Source organism: Lissotriton helveticus, chromosome 9 (assembly GCF_964261635.1).
Source record: "Lissotriton helveticus chromosome 9, aLisHel1.1, whole genome shotgun sequence".
In the NCBI taxonomy this organism is placed as follows: Eukaryota; Metazoa; Chordata; class Amphibia; order Caudata; family Salamandridae; genus Lissotriton; species Lissotriton helveticus.
Window position 1 is genome coordinate 437,188,338 of NC_136070.1, and position 13,636 is coordinate 437,201,973.

Consider the following 13,636-nt stretch of genomic DNA (forward strand, 5'->3'; position numbering starts at 1 on the left):
GCCAGGCAGTGGCTGTTCCGCTGGGGCTGAGAAGGTGATGAGGGTCTTTGCAACTAGTCCAATCCGTGCAGAAGCAGTGATGCATCGGTTCTGCTGGGGTTTGTGTCATGCAGCAGTGGAGATGCGCCAGATCCGGATCCACAGAGGCTAGCAGGGCACTTTAAGCCCAATTCCAGGGGTCTAAGACTGGGGCGCCACTACTTGTCAGCGTAGAGTCACAGATGGCAGAGTCCAGGTGCAGGTGCAAGGTTGTTGGAAGCCTGTTGTGTCCCTGAGGACAGATCAGAAGCCCAGCCAACTAGTCTTTGGAGTCACTATTGGTTCTGGGTTCAAGAGATGCAGGTCCAGTACTTCTCACCCAAGCAAGAGGGTACCAGGCAGCAGGCCAATACAGCAACACAGCAGCCCTTCCTGGCAGAGTATTCACCAGTCCAGAAGTGTACTGAAGAGTTGATGTCTAAGGTCTAGTATTTATGCACAGTTGTGCCTTTGAAGTGGGGAAAACCTTCTAGAGGCATGCCTTTGAAGTGTCCTGATTCCCGCCTAACTACAGTGGGTATGCAGTCCTTTGTGTGGAGGCAGGACACACACTATTCAAGTGAAAGTGGGGCTGAACCCACTACCCCCCTCCCATACTGCCAACGATGGCCCATCCAGTCACACCTAACCTCCCTATTGGGTGTGGTTGTCTAAGAGGAATACACAAAGTCCATCTGTGAACTATACCCAGTCATGTGAACCAGAGACAGGTTGCAGGCACCAAACGGCTAGGGCAAGAAAATGCAAACTTTCTAAAAGTGGCATTTTCAGAAAGGGAATTTAGAATCCGACCACCATTTTAGGATTTTTCATTATGATTCCAGATACACCAAACATTAACTGGTTATCTGATCCCATTTGAAAATTATGCTTATAAAATGTAATAAGGGAACTCCAATGTTATCCTAGGGGAGAGGTGGGCCTTGTGGTAGTGAAAATGAATGTAAGAGTTTTTTACTAACAGGACATGTAAAACGTAAAGGTACATTTCCTACTTTTTAAATACATTGCACCCTGACCGTTGGGCTGTCCAGGGCCTATCTTAGGGTGACTTATATGTATTAACAAGCATTAGAAATGCAATCGGGCTCGGATTTATTTGAGTTTGAGCTAATGGCATTGTAAATGCCAATGTATTGTTGCTATGTGTTATGGAGTGTGTTCATGTGGTGTGTACTGCCAGTGATCTCCTTGTGAGTGTGAGAATATTGCACCGTTACTGCCTGTGATGTCGTTCTTGTGAGTGTGAGAAGCTTGCACCGCTGCTGCTTGTGATGTCCTTCTTGTGAGTGTAAGAAGCTTGCACAGCTGCTGCCTGTGATGTCCTTCGTGTGAGTGTGAGAAGCTTGCACCTCAGCTGCCTGTGGTATCCTTGTGAGTGTAAGAAGCTTGCACAGCTGCTGCCTGTGATGTCCTTCGTGTGAGTGTGAGAAGCTTGCACCGCTGCTGCTTGTGACGTCCTTCTTGTGAGTGGGAGAAGCTTGCACCTCAGCTGCCTGTGGTCTCCTTGTGAGTGTAAGAAGCTTGCACAGCTGCTGCCTGTGATGTCCTTCTTGTGAGTGTGAGAAGCTTGCACCGCTGCTGCCTGTGGTCTCCTTGTGAGTGTAAGAAGCTTGCACAGCTGCTGCCTGTGATGTCCTTCTTGTGAGTGTGAGAAGCTTGCACCGCTGCTGCCTGTGGTCTCCTTGTGAGTGTAAGAAGCTTGCACTGCTGCTGCCTGTGATGTCGTTCTTGTGAGTGTGAGAAGCTTGCACCGCTGCTGCTTGTGACATCCTTCTTGTGAGTGGGAGAAGCTTGCACCTCAGCTGCCTGTGGTCTCCTTGTGAGTGTAAGAAGCTTGCACAGCTGCTGCCTGTGATGTCCTTCTTGTGAGTGTGAGAAGCTTGCACCGCTGCTGTTTGTGATGACCTTCTTGTGAGTGTGAGAAGCTTGCAACTCAGCTGCCTGTGGTCTCCTTGTGAGTGTAAGAAGCTTGCACAGCTGCTGCCTGTGATGTCCTACTCACTACTCTACTCTACTCACTACTCACTACTCTGCACTCACTACTCACTACTCTACTCACTACTCTACTCACTATACTCACTACTCTGCACTCACTACTCACTACTCTACTCACTACTCTACTCACTACTCACTACTCACTACACTACTCACTACTCACTACACTACTCACTACTCACTACTCACTACTCTGCACTCACTACTCACTACTCTACTCACTACTCACTAATCTACTCACTACTCTACTCACTACTCACTACTCTACTCACTACTCACCACTCTACTCACTACTCTACTCACTACTCACTACTCTACTCACTACTCACCACTCTACTCACTACTCTACTCACTACTCTACTCACTACTCACTACTCTGCACTCACTACTCACTACTCTGCACTCACTACTCTACTCACGACTCTACTCACTACTCTACTCACTACTCTACTCACTACTCTACTCACTACTCACTACTCTACTCACTACTCTACTCACTACTCTACTCACTACTCTACTCACTACTCTACTCACTACTCACTACTCACTACTCACTACTCACTACTCAACTCACTACTCTACTCTCTACTCACTACTCTACTCACTACTCTACTCACTACTCACTACTTAGCACTCACTACTCACTACTCTACTCACTACTCTACTCACTACTCACTACTCTGCACTCTCTACTCTGCACTCTCTACTCACTACTCTACTCACTACTCACTACTCTACTCACTACTCTGCACTCACTAATCAAATGATTCATGTGCCCCTATGTCTGCTAAACTCATGCATCTTCTGGGTCCCAGCAAAGCTTCAGTGCCTTCTGTTGAAGGAAAAGAAGCATGTGCCTGCCTGGCTTAGCTCTCTAAGCATGATAGACTGTTCTCTGCCATGGCAGTGAAGTCCATCCCTCCAATGAGCTGGCGGTGCAGACTTTAACTAAAGCCCCAATTGAGTAGAAGTATTGCATGACAAACAAAATATAAAGAAATAAAATCAATATAATATTTAAATCAGTGACGGCCTCTGTTTGTTAAAGTTGCTGTTCTCAGACATGCTCTTGCTCACCCCGAACCCTCCGAAAAACATCTGCCTGGGAGCTCCGGTAGCTCTAACACGTTTTGCTAATGGAAGTTATAAAAATGCCTTGCAGGAACTGAGTTAGTTTTACGTTCGGCTGAAGGTGTAAGCGAGATGTATGAATCACCTGACGAATGAACCTAAACATGTCAAATATCCCGGGTGCCATGGTAGCCAGGCACCGATGTAAACACTGACGAGCATATGGTCCCGCTCAGGTTTCTTAAGCCTAAGTGTGTGCTAGTGATAAATTAATGTAGGAGAACAATAAGGTAACGATTTCCAAAGGCACTCATTATACGCATTGTAACTTTTCTACGCTATTTTTTCAGCATCAACCACTCGAGCACGAACATCTCTAAAAAGACAAAACAGCTCCCAGTTATAAAGCGCAGGCTACCTGGATATTCGCAATACAGGAACCCTATGTGAAGGGTCCGGAGACCTGGTGGGTGTTGTGTGGTTACTGCTTACTAAGTCAGTGTGTACCAAAAATGTAAGAAAGAAAAATTTCTTTCTAGAGTCCCCTCACTCACCGGGGTTGCCCCACGGTGACATGCTTCATCATTGGGGCCATCCCAGTTCTCTACGAAAAGGGGCGTGCTGCGACAAGGCGACTACGCTGGAGCACTGGTTTTGTGAGATGACTATGTGTGGTGCTAGTGTGGTGATGGTGGAGTGGGTGTGAAATTTAAAATACCGTGCTAGTGGGCCTCAACAATTTATTTTGCTCCTAGTGTGGTATAAAAATTAAAAAGGGGTAACACTGTGTTCTAACTTTTACTTAGCTAGATCAGTGTTAAGGTCGACATGTTTCAAGCTCCCCCAAGCTTTTCCTCAGGACCATACAGGGTCCAGCCCTGTATTGCCACTCCTGTTTTCAATTGAAAAAGTATAATAATAAATACTAATTATTTATATTAATAATAAACGCTGTTGATAAAAAAACATGCGTGTAGTTGTACATACGGTTGGTATTGTACTCGTAATGCTGTAAAAGAGAAGAACAGTTGTTTAATGGTAGACACCCCCTCCCGAAAAAGGGGGAACAACTCACATGCATCTCACTTCCTCTAGGGCGTGAGTGTGCCCTGGGCACCATACTGGTGCGTGCTGGTTTTCAAACCGGTGTAGAAAAATAAAGCACTGTGAATCAAGTGGTTTAGTGATTTTACACACAAGACAAACAGACTTAATGTGACTACTGACAAGACACACAACACATACACACAAAATAATAGCATGGCTGATGGTTATATTTACATAAACGAGTGTTTTTTAACACCCCATGGTCTTAGGCAAGGGCAGGAACGCCTCGTGGAAACATTGCTGAAAAAGGAGTTTCAAGGTTAGAGTTAGACGGGCTCCCTTACTATGTTGCCTTTTAGAATTGCTGGTATCCCTGCAACCTAGCCTCGTTGTGTACTTACTTCCTATCGGCAGACCCGCTCGGTAATACCTGATGCTTCCTCACCCGACCGCATACTAAAGAAAAACGGGCTCCCGGTGTGTTTTGAAGGCGCGAGCTTCCGGGTTGCACTGAAGTGTCTGTACACTAGAGCGCTTGCTTGTGGCGGCCATCTTGGGAGGATGTCATCGCGCTTAGCGCGAGTGATCAAGAGTTTTCAGTATTACTTTGGTATTATACCGATTTAGAAGGTGTAAAGCAATTTCCAATGATGCTGGATATGGGGGTATATTTATAAGACAATTTAGAACCCAGGTATTAGGACTCGGAAAACTGTTGTTTTTTGCAAAATAAGATTAACATAAATTTAGAAAACGGATTAGGGACATTGGGCTGACAGGCTATATTGCCTAATGGCAGTGGTTAGTAAATGTAGAAGGTCTTATTTATGGTTCGTGGGACACTATATCGGAGTGTTGGATTGGTTTCAGTTTTACAGTTCATTTCGTATTAGCAGCTGGCCTAAGGGCGAAAAGCCCCCCACGGGATTTCATCATTAAGCCCAAGGGTGTCTGTACGCAGACGGAACACCCATCTTTGCTCTTTCTCATGGAGGATTCGTTCCAGGTTGTCTTTGTTTTTGACTGCCTCTATGACCACCCAGGTCAAGTCGTTAGGTGTATGGTTCTGTTCAATGAAGTGGGTGGTCATTCTTGTTGTGGCTCTTTTGCACCTGATGTTACTTCTGTGTTCTACTATGCGGGTACTGACCTTTCTCGTGGTCATACCCACATAGTGTAAATTGCATGTGCAAGTTATCAAATACACCACTCCACTGGTATTGCAATTGGAAAATCCCTTAAGCTCCCATTTCGTAGTGTTGTTGAAGGTTATAGTTTTGGTTGGGGAAGTCAAATGACAGACACTACAATTGTTGCATGGGAAATGACCATTAGGTAATGGTTGGGATCTTACTGTCTGGGTTATCGATGTAGGACGGGTATGTACCAAATAATCTTTCAAGTTTTTACCCCGCCTATGGCTGAACATTGGGGTTGGTATGTTCAGGCCGCCGCTATTGAGTATTGGCCAATGTTTTTTGATTATTTTGGACACACTGTCAGAAACTTGATTGAATGTAGTGATACAGATTGGTTTTTTGTACATACCCGTCCTACATCGATAACCCAGACAGTAAGATCCCAACCATTACCTAATGGTCATTTCCCATGCAACAATTGTAGTGTCTGTCATTTGACTTCCCCAACCAAAACTATAACCTTCAACAACACTACGAAATGGGAGCTTAAGGGATTTTCCAATTGCAATACCAGTGGAGTGGTGTATTTGATAACTTGCACATGCAATTTACACTATGTGGGTATGACCACGAGAAAGGTCAGTACCCGCATGGTAGAACACAGAAGTAACATCAGGTGCAAAAGAGCCACAACAAGAATGACCACCCACTTCATTGAACAGAACCATACACCTAACGACTTGACCTGGGTGGTCATAGAGGCAGTCAAAAACAAAGACAACCTGGAACGAATCCTCCATGAGAAAGAGCAAAGATGGGTGTTCCGTCTGCGTACAGACACCCTTGGGCTTAATGATGAAATCCCGTGGGGGGCTTTTCGCCCTTAGGCCAGCTGCTAATACGAAATGAACTGTAAAACTGAAACCAATCCAACACTCCGATATAGTGTCCCACGAACCATAAATAAGACCTTCTACATTTACTAACCACTGCCATTAGGCAATATAGCCTGTCAGCCCAATGTCCCTAATCCGTTTTCTAAATTTATGTTAATCTTATTTTGCAAAAAACAACAGTTTTCCGAGTCCTAATACCTGGGTTCTAAATTGTCTTATAAATATACCCCCATATCCAGCATCATTGGAAATTGCTTTACACCTTCTAAATCGGTATAATACCAAAGTAATACTGAAAACTCTTGATCACTCGCGCTAAGCGCGATGACATCCTCCCAAGATGGCCGCCACAAGCAAGCGCTCTAGTGTACAGACACTTCAGTGCAATCCGGAAGCTCGCGCCTTCAAAACACACCGGGAGCCCGTTTTTCTTTAGTATGCGGTCGGGTGAGGAAGCATCAGGTATTACCGAGCGGGTCTGCCGATAGGAAGTAAGTACACAACGAGGCTAGGTTGCAGGGATACCAGCAATTCTAAAAGGCAACATAGTAAGGGAGCCCGTCTAACTCTAACCTTGAAACTCCTTTTTCAGCAATGTTTCCACGAGGCGTTCCTGCCCTTGCCTAAGACCATGGGGTGTTAAAAAACACTCGTTTATGTAAATATAACCATCAGCCATGCTATTATTTTGTGTGTATGTGTTGTGTGTCTTGTCAGTAGTCACATTAAGTCTGTTTGTCTTGTGTGTAAAATCACTAAACCACTTGATTCACAGTGCTTTATTTTTCTACACCGGTTTGAAAACCAGCACGCACCAGTATGGTGCCCAGGGCACACTCACGCCCTAGAGGAAGTGAGATGCATGTGAGTTGTTCCCCCTTTTTCGGGAGGGGGTGTCTACCATTAAACAACTGTTCTTCTCTTTTACAGCATTACGAGTACAATACCAACCGTATGTACAACTACATGCATGTTTTTTTATCAACAGCGTTTATTATTAATATAAATAATTAGTATTTATTATTATACTTTTTCAATTGAAAACAGGAGTGGCAATACAGGGCTGGACCCTGTATGGTCCTGAGGAAAAGCTTGGGGGAGCTTGAAACATGTCGACCTTAACACTGATCTAGCTCAGTAAAAGTTAGAACACAGTGTTACCCCTTTTTAATTTTTATACCACACTAGGAGCAAAATAAATTGTTGAGGCCCACTAGCACGGTATTTTTAATTTCACACCCACTCCACCATCACCACACTAGCACCACACATAGTCATCTCACAAAACCAGTGCTCCAGCGTAGTCGCCTTGTCGCAGCACGCCCCTTTTCGTAGAGAACTGGGATGGCCCCAATGATGAAGCATGTCACCGTGGGGCAACCCCGGTGAGTGAGGGGACTCTAGAAAGAAATTTTTCTTTCTTACATTTTTGGTACACACTGACTTAGTAAGCAGTAACCACACAACACCCACCAGGTCTCCGGACCCTTCACATAGGGTTCCTGTATTGCAAATACTGACTGGAGGCCGACCTGGTTGGGTTTAACCTCCTTCTCCCTCTATTTTTTGTTTATACCTGGATATTCGGACAGAGCCTTCACTTGCCCCTCTGTTTTTGTGGCACTGTTCAATTCCTCATCCTTTCCAGGCTGGACAGTGCTAATACCATTCTGAATGGTTTTCCTGCTTGCCTGCTCCATTTATGCGAGGTATCTTAAAAAGTACTGTGACTGCCCTTGAAGCTACAGGAAACTTCTTTCAATTATCTCCGCCGTGAACGCGGCACTCTGACAGCTCCTAATTAAAATGAATGGACTGCCCCGTGCGCGAAAGGTACATCTTACACGCGCGCATGATACATCCAATGCAATGGTGAACGCGCTCCCACCATCTGTATTGCATTAAAGGGGCACTCTGACAGCTCCTATTTAAGATTAATAAGTCTGCCGTGCACGTAACCACAGACAATATGCCATGAAACTGAAATAAATGACGGACGAAAAGTAAATATAGCCTATCACGTCAAGGCTACTAAATAGACAGCACAGCGAAGACGAATCACTAGGCAGATGCCATAAAAAACGCGGCGCGCACTAAGGAATGTGGCAGCCCGGACCCCTTTCAGAATTTTTTTTTTTCGAATACATAAGAGCTCGGAAGCTCCGCCCCACTTCATGGTGGCGTAGGCCCGAGCCCTAAAAAGGAAGGCTTAAGCATGTTAAAGGGTTTACTTTGCAAGGTCAACAATGGCAGTTTACAACTGCACACATACATGCTGCAATGGCAGGCTTGCGGCATGTTTAAAGTGCTTCTCAAGTAGGTGGCACAATCAGCGTTGCAGGCCCACTAGTAACATTTAATTTACAGGCCCTGGGTACAGGTAGTGCCACTTTACTAGGGACTTACAAGTACATTAAATATGCCAATTAAGTATCAGCCAATCTTGCCATATTTTAAGTAGAGAGCACAAGCACATTAACACTGGTTAGCAGTGGTAAAGTGCGCAGAGTCCTAAGGCCAGCAACAATGGAGTCAGCAAAAATAGGAAGTCTGAAGGCAAAAAGTTGACCCTGTAGAAAGGACCAAGTCCAACATATGTCAAGCAGGGTTTGAGTTCAGAGAGGTCATCTCTGCCCATTCCGGTTAGCCTAATGTTTGCCCCTAGAGGCATTTCACATTTGAATCACACCTATTCAAGGCTAAGCACAGAAGGAGAGCTGGCTGAGGCTTATGCTAGTTAGAATTATGACAGTTCAGGCACATAGAGAGTAACTTTGGAAATACTACTTTTTCTTAACATATATTAAAACTCCAACTTCACAATTATATTGGATGTTAATAACTATTTACAACTATAGTTGTTTAATTATTTTTATAGCTTCTCTCCTTCCCGAGATACAATTTTAATCTGTACTCTGTTTTTTTACACAGGATAGCTAGTCCTACCACTGTGAAAATAGCGTTGTCACTGAAGGAACATGGTAATATTAATTTTCTACATGTCCCACTTTCAAATAGCATGCTTCGTACATTATGGGCTACAAGGCTCACAAGGGGTGACTTACTAATATTTAAAAGGGAGGTTTTTAGCTGTCAAAAGAGTTACTTTTGACAGGACGCGGTGTATGGTTTGCACTATTGCAGTCATTATTCAGTGGTAAACCTGAAGCAATACTTGCACTGCCCCTATAGTAGATGGCACAATAGGTGCTGCATTTCACTAATGGCATTTCACTTCCAGACACTGGGTACATTTTGTACAATATACTAGGGACGTATAAGCAAGTTGAATATACTAATTAGGAGTGTAGCAATTTGACTCTGTTTAAAGAGGGAGCTTTGGAACTTTACTTCTGGTTAGCAGTGGTAAAGTACACAAGAGTTCTAAAGCCAGCAAACACATATGGTCCACCAAAAGGTGAAATGTTTGGGGTGACCACGCAAATAAGGAAGATTTCCTACGTAACCCATCCCTTGATAAGATCTGTGAACTACAATACTTTGGGCAATTCACTGCTCCCTGCTTTCTATGAAACCAAAGGCTACATAAAAGCATTTTTAAAATTCTAACTAAAATCTCCTTCAAAATTGATTTGCTAAAGAACAGTTGTTTCAAAAGTTTGTGCACAAGCAAAACCAAGTACGAGCTGGCAGTGTGGTATGCTTCTTCATCTTTTAAACTGTTGCGGCATGGGGTCTCAGTGTAACTTGAACACAGACACCGTCGGCACATCAGTTTTTATGCTCACTTCACTGGATAACAAACATTGCACTCCTAAAGAGAGCTGATAAATCATTCTGAAGAAGGGCAATCACCACAAAACACGTGTCCATATGCCTGAGTAATGCCGATTACATAAGCATAATAACAATAAGGGCACGTAGGTTGAGTGATGTTGTTAAAAGGTGTGTACTAAAGACCACTTTTTTTGTTAATTGGACTATGTTCCACGAAAGGAGTTTTAAAGGTGTCTTGCAGGTCAAGTGTTTTTATAACCACAAAATAAAGCTGTACATTGCACGAATGGAAGCTGTATTAATTATTATTTATTAAAATATGTAGGATATGTAGGAAATGTATTAAAGTCTGAACTGGGACTAACTTTCTTTCAGTTATATCATCAATGATATGCAGCAAATAATATGGACTATAAATGAGGTCAAGTTCTGACACGACCTCTTTATTGATCCACACATGAAATACAAGTGAATAAAACAATATGGATCATAAACTGAAATTTTAATGACACTGGAATATATCACTTAAACATGAATGGTCATATGCAAAATTTAAATTGAGGTGAATTAAAATAATTACTATTTTAAAAGAACTGGTAGCTCTCCTACTTCTACTCAGATGCTAACTACAGATAACTTCACACTTATGAGCAGAATGTCCCCACACCCAGAAAGAGTAGTGTTGTACTCTACTATGTTGCTCTGCTGATGCTGTGATGTCATAGTAAAGGTGCTTTCAAGGGATTTATTTAGCGCAAATTATGTGTTGCTTGTTGTCCTTAGTCTGGACAGCTATCTTGATTTGCCTGTCACTGAATGATTATATCACACAAAACATATTTAACAGTTATTTTAACATGTATCAATCTTGTACAGACATAAAATATACTTGAAAACACGGGTGTATATATTCAAAAAGAGTTTTATATTGTTATAAAAAGTTTTTTTTGTATATATAGAGGGTTCAAAACATTACATTACATATTGAAACCGGAAGTTCTATCTACATACAAATCAATGTTCTTCCTGGTATCAATTGTGAACACCTTTTCTTAAAGGGTTTAATAATAAAAAGAAGAAAAATATGTAACTGTCGATGTTTCGGTCTAATTAAGGCTTTCGTCCACTAGACCATCTTCAGGACTGTTAATAAAATGATTAACCCCTAAAACAACATGGAACAAAATCACAATTACCATGCACTCTTTGAACAAATATAACATAACACCCGTGCAGGAAAAATTAGATTGTGCCTTATTTAAAAAGAAGAAGAAAGTAAGTCATAGTTAAAAAGGGTTCATAGTAGCCCGAAATCGTGCCTTAAAAGAAGATGACATGAAGAACAGTGACATAAGATAACTTGTTGTCACTTACTTCGACGTATATGCAGTAAGATTCTGCAGTCCAATTAGATTAGATAAGTATCAACCAAAATATGTTCTACGCGATACTAGAAATGAAAGATCAATGTCAGTCCTTTGATATATACATCTTGTAGATTTTCATAAAGGAGTTTTCACATTCTCGGATATTAGAGTAAGCTGATTTCATATAGCATTGTGGTTCCTGCCAAACGCAGCAGTCAAGAAAGGGTCCTCATTCATATTCATGAGAGTGTAAAAAGGCCTATGTTGAGACATCTTTTACAACATATATCTATTTAGGATTATAAATTCGATGTTTACTGGGAGTAACAATTAAATTGCTTTAAAGTAAGCGGTTCGCTTTGTTAGTATTATTTGATCTATTAGTAAATCTACATAAAGCAAAGCAGGACATGGCTCTAGAGTAGACTTACATTATTATTTCCCCAGCTACAATATATCTCAACCGACCTGGAATCGGGGTCATGTAGAGAATGGTCTCGCAATACCTGCAGAAAAGTATACAATCACATCTCAGTTTCTATTTTTAACGAGTTTGAAAGCAGAGTTGAACCCATATATTGATGGGTATAGTGAAAAAAAATGTACTTTCACATTTATAATCGTCATTACTTAAAGTCACATTCGTATCTCGGTTTTACAATATTCCATAGTTATATACAGTTTGCTACACTAATATATAGTTATATACAGTTTGCTACGCTAATATCTCATTTTGATGTATGGTGTAGTGTATGCACATCAGCAAGATTTGCACCTTTAGGCGTCTATCTTATTGATAGCTGTATTTTCTTCATGATATAAGTGATGGCATAAAGACATTTAGGTTGCTACTGACCGCTTCAACAAAGTTACAAGTTAGGGTTTTACTTACTTAAAACATGAGCCACCAAAAGACCCCCGAATGTCTGGATGCATGGCTATTTTAAAAAAACGGAGAAAACACTGCATCCATTCAGTCCTTCCCGAATAATCAGGGAAATCTAGATACGAGAAACTAATACAAGGACCCATTTTACAATTACATAAGCAGCATGTTATTAAAGAAAAAAGGGGGATTATTAAGTTTTCCATAGTTCATGTCAAACCGTAATGTAATCGCAGACCCGCTCACTCTAAAAGTCAGCATCCGTGCATAGACCCGAACCAAGCCTTATTTTGTATCTCATTTGGAGATCGAAAGAGGACTCAACAAACTCATTGTTAGTAATGGTATACTTGGTGGACATCTTAGATATCTCAAGTGAGCATAGAATTTACTTACTTAGAGTGTTTCAATTTATTTATGGACTATCAATTATGACATCCAAAAGAGTTTAATAATGGATATTTGAGCTTGACTTTTTGGTTGACATTAGTTGACAAATAGATATTCATTTCATCATGTTTTACGGTACTTCTTGACCGTATATTACTGCAAAAACTACCAAATTTGCCTGTGATCCAGCCTTAGAGCCAAACAACCACTTGGTAATATGAGTCTTCGTGATCTACAGGCAGAGATCCAAACAGTGTTCTCGGAGTGTAAAATAGAGAAGAAGCAAAAGATAAAGCTTACAGTATTCCAGTCACCAGAAGTTCTTGGCAATGAGATTATGTACATCAACACCATTGCAAATTCTTGTTCATAGATGGAAGACAATCATTGTATAATACAGATGATTTAAAAAAATAATTAACATGACTGTCGCAAGGACAATTTATTACTTTAACAATTATTTTGTAAAAATAATCCATTCATATTTTCTTACACTGGCCCGAAGGTTACAGTATCCTGTTTCATAATGATGTTTACCAATGCAAGACATTCCCAGTTAGGATTTAACATACAGTAATCTCAACTCAAAGCTCAGCACATAAATCACATTTTGGTGTGTTATTTGTATTTTGTAGGCGCCTTTACCTGCCAATACTTTTTGCCCAAGCCATCAGGGGTAGATTGGGTTGCCCATTGTTATTGATAGTGATGTCATAGTGTCATGTGCATGCTAAGAATGTTATGGTTTGAAGAAGGAACTCAATAACTGCACTGGGTACTGCTTATCTGTACTGGCAGGTGCAGATCAATTGCTGTGTAGTCTACCTTTCAATAAACTCACTCTTCAACCAGACTGCCTCGAAGTGAATCACTACAGATTTTCTGGCGACAATTTGGACTACACAGTGGAACCCACAGCGTGAGTTCTTCAACTTGGTCTCAATTTTCCTCAACATTGCCACTACTCTTCTAATGGACGCATCAACACCTGACAGTGTTTTATCAACTCGTCTGGGTACTAAAAACATTGGATATTATTTGGACCTTTGATGGCAACCTTCGGCT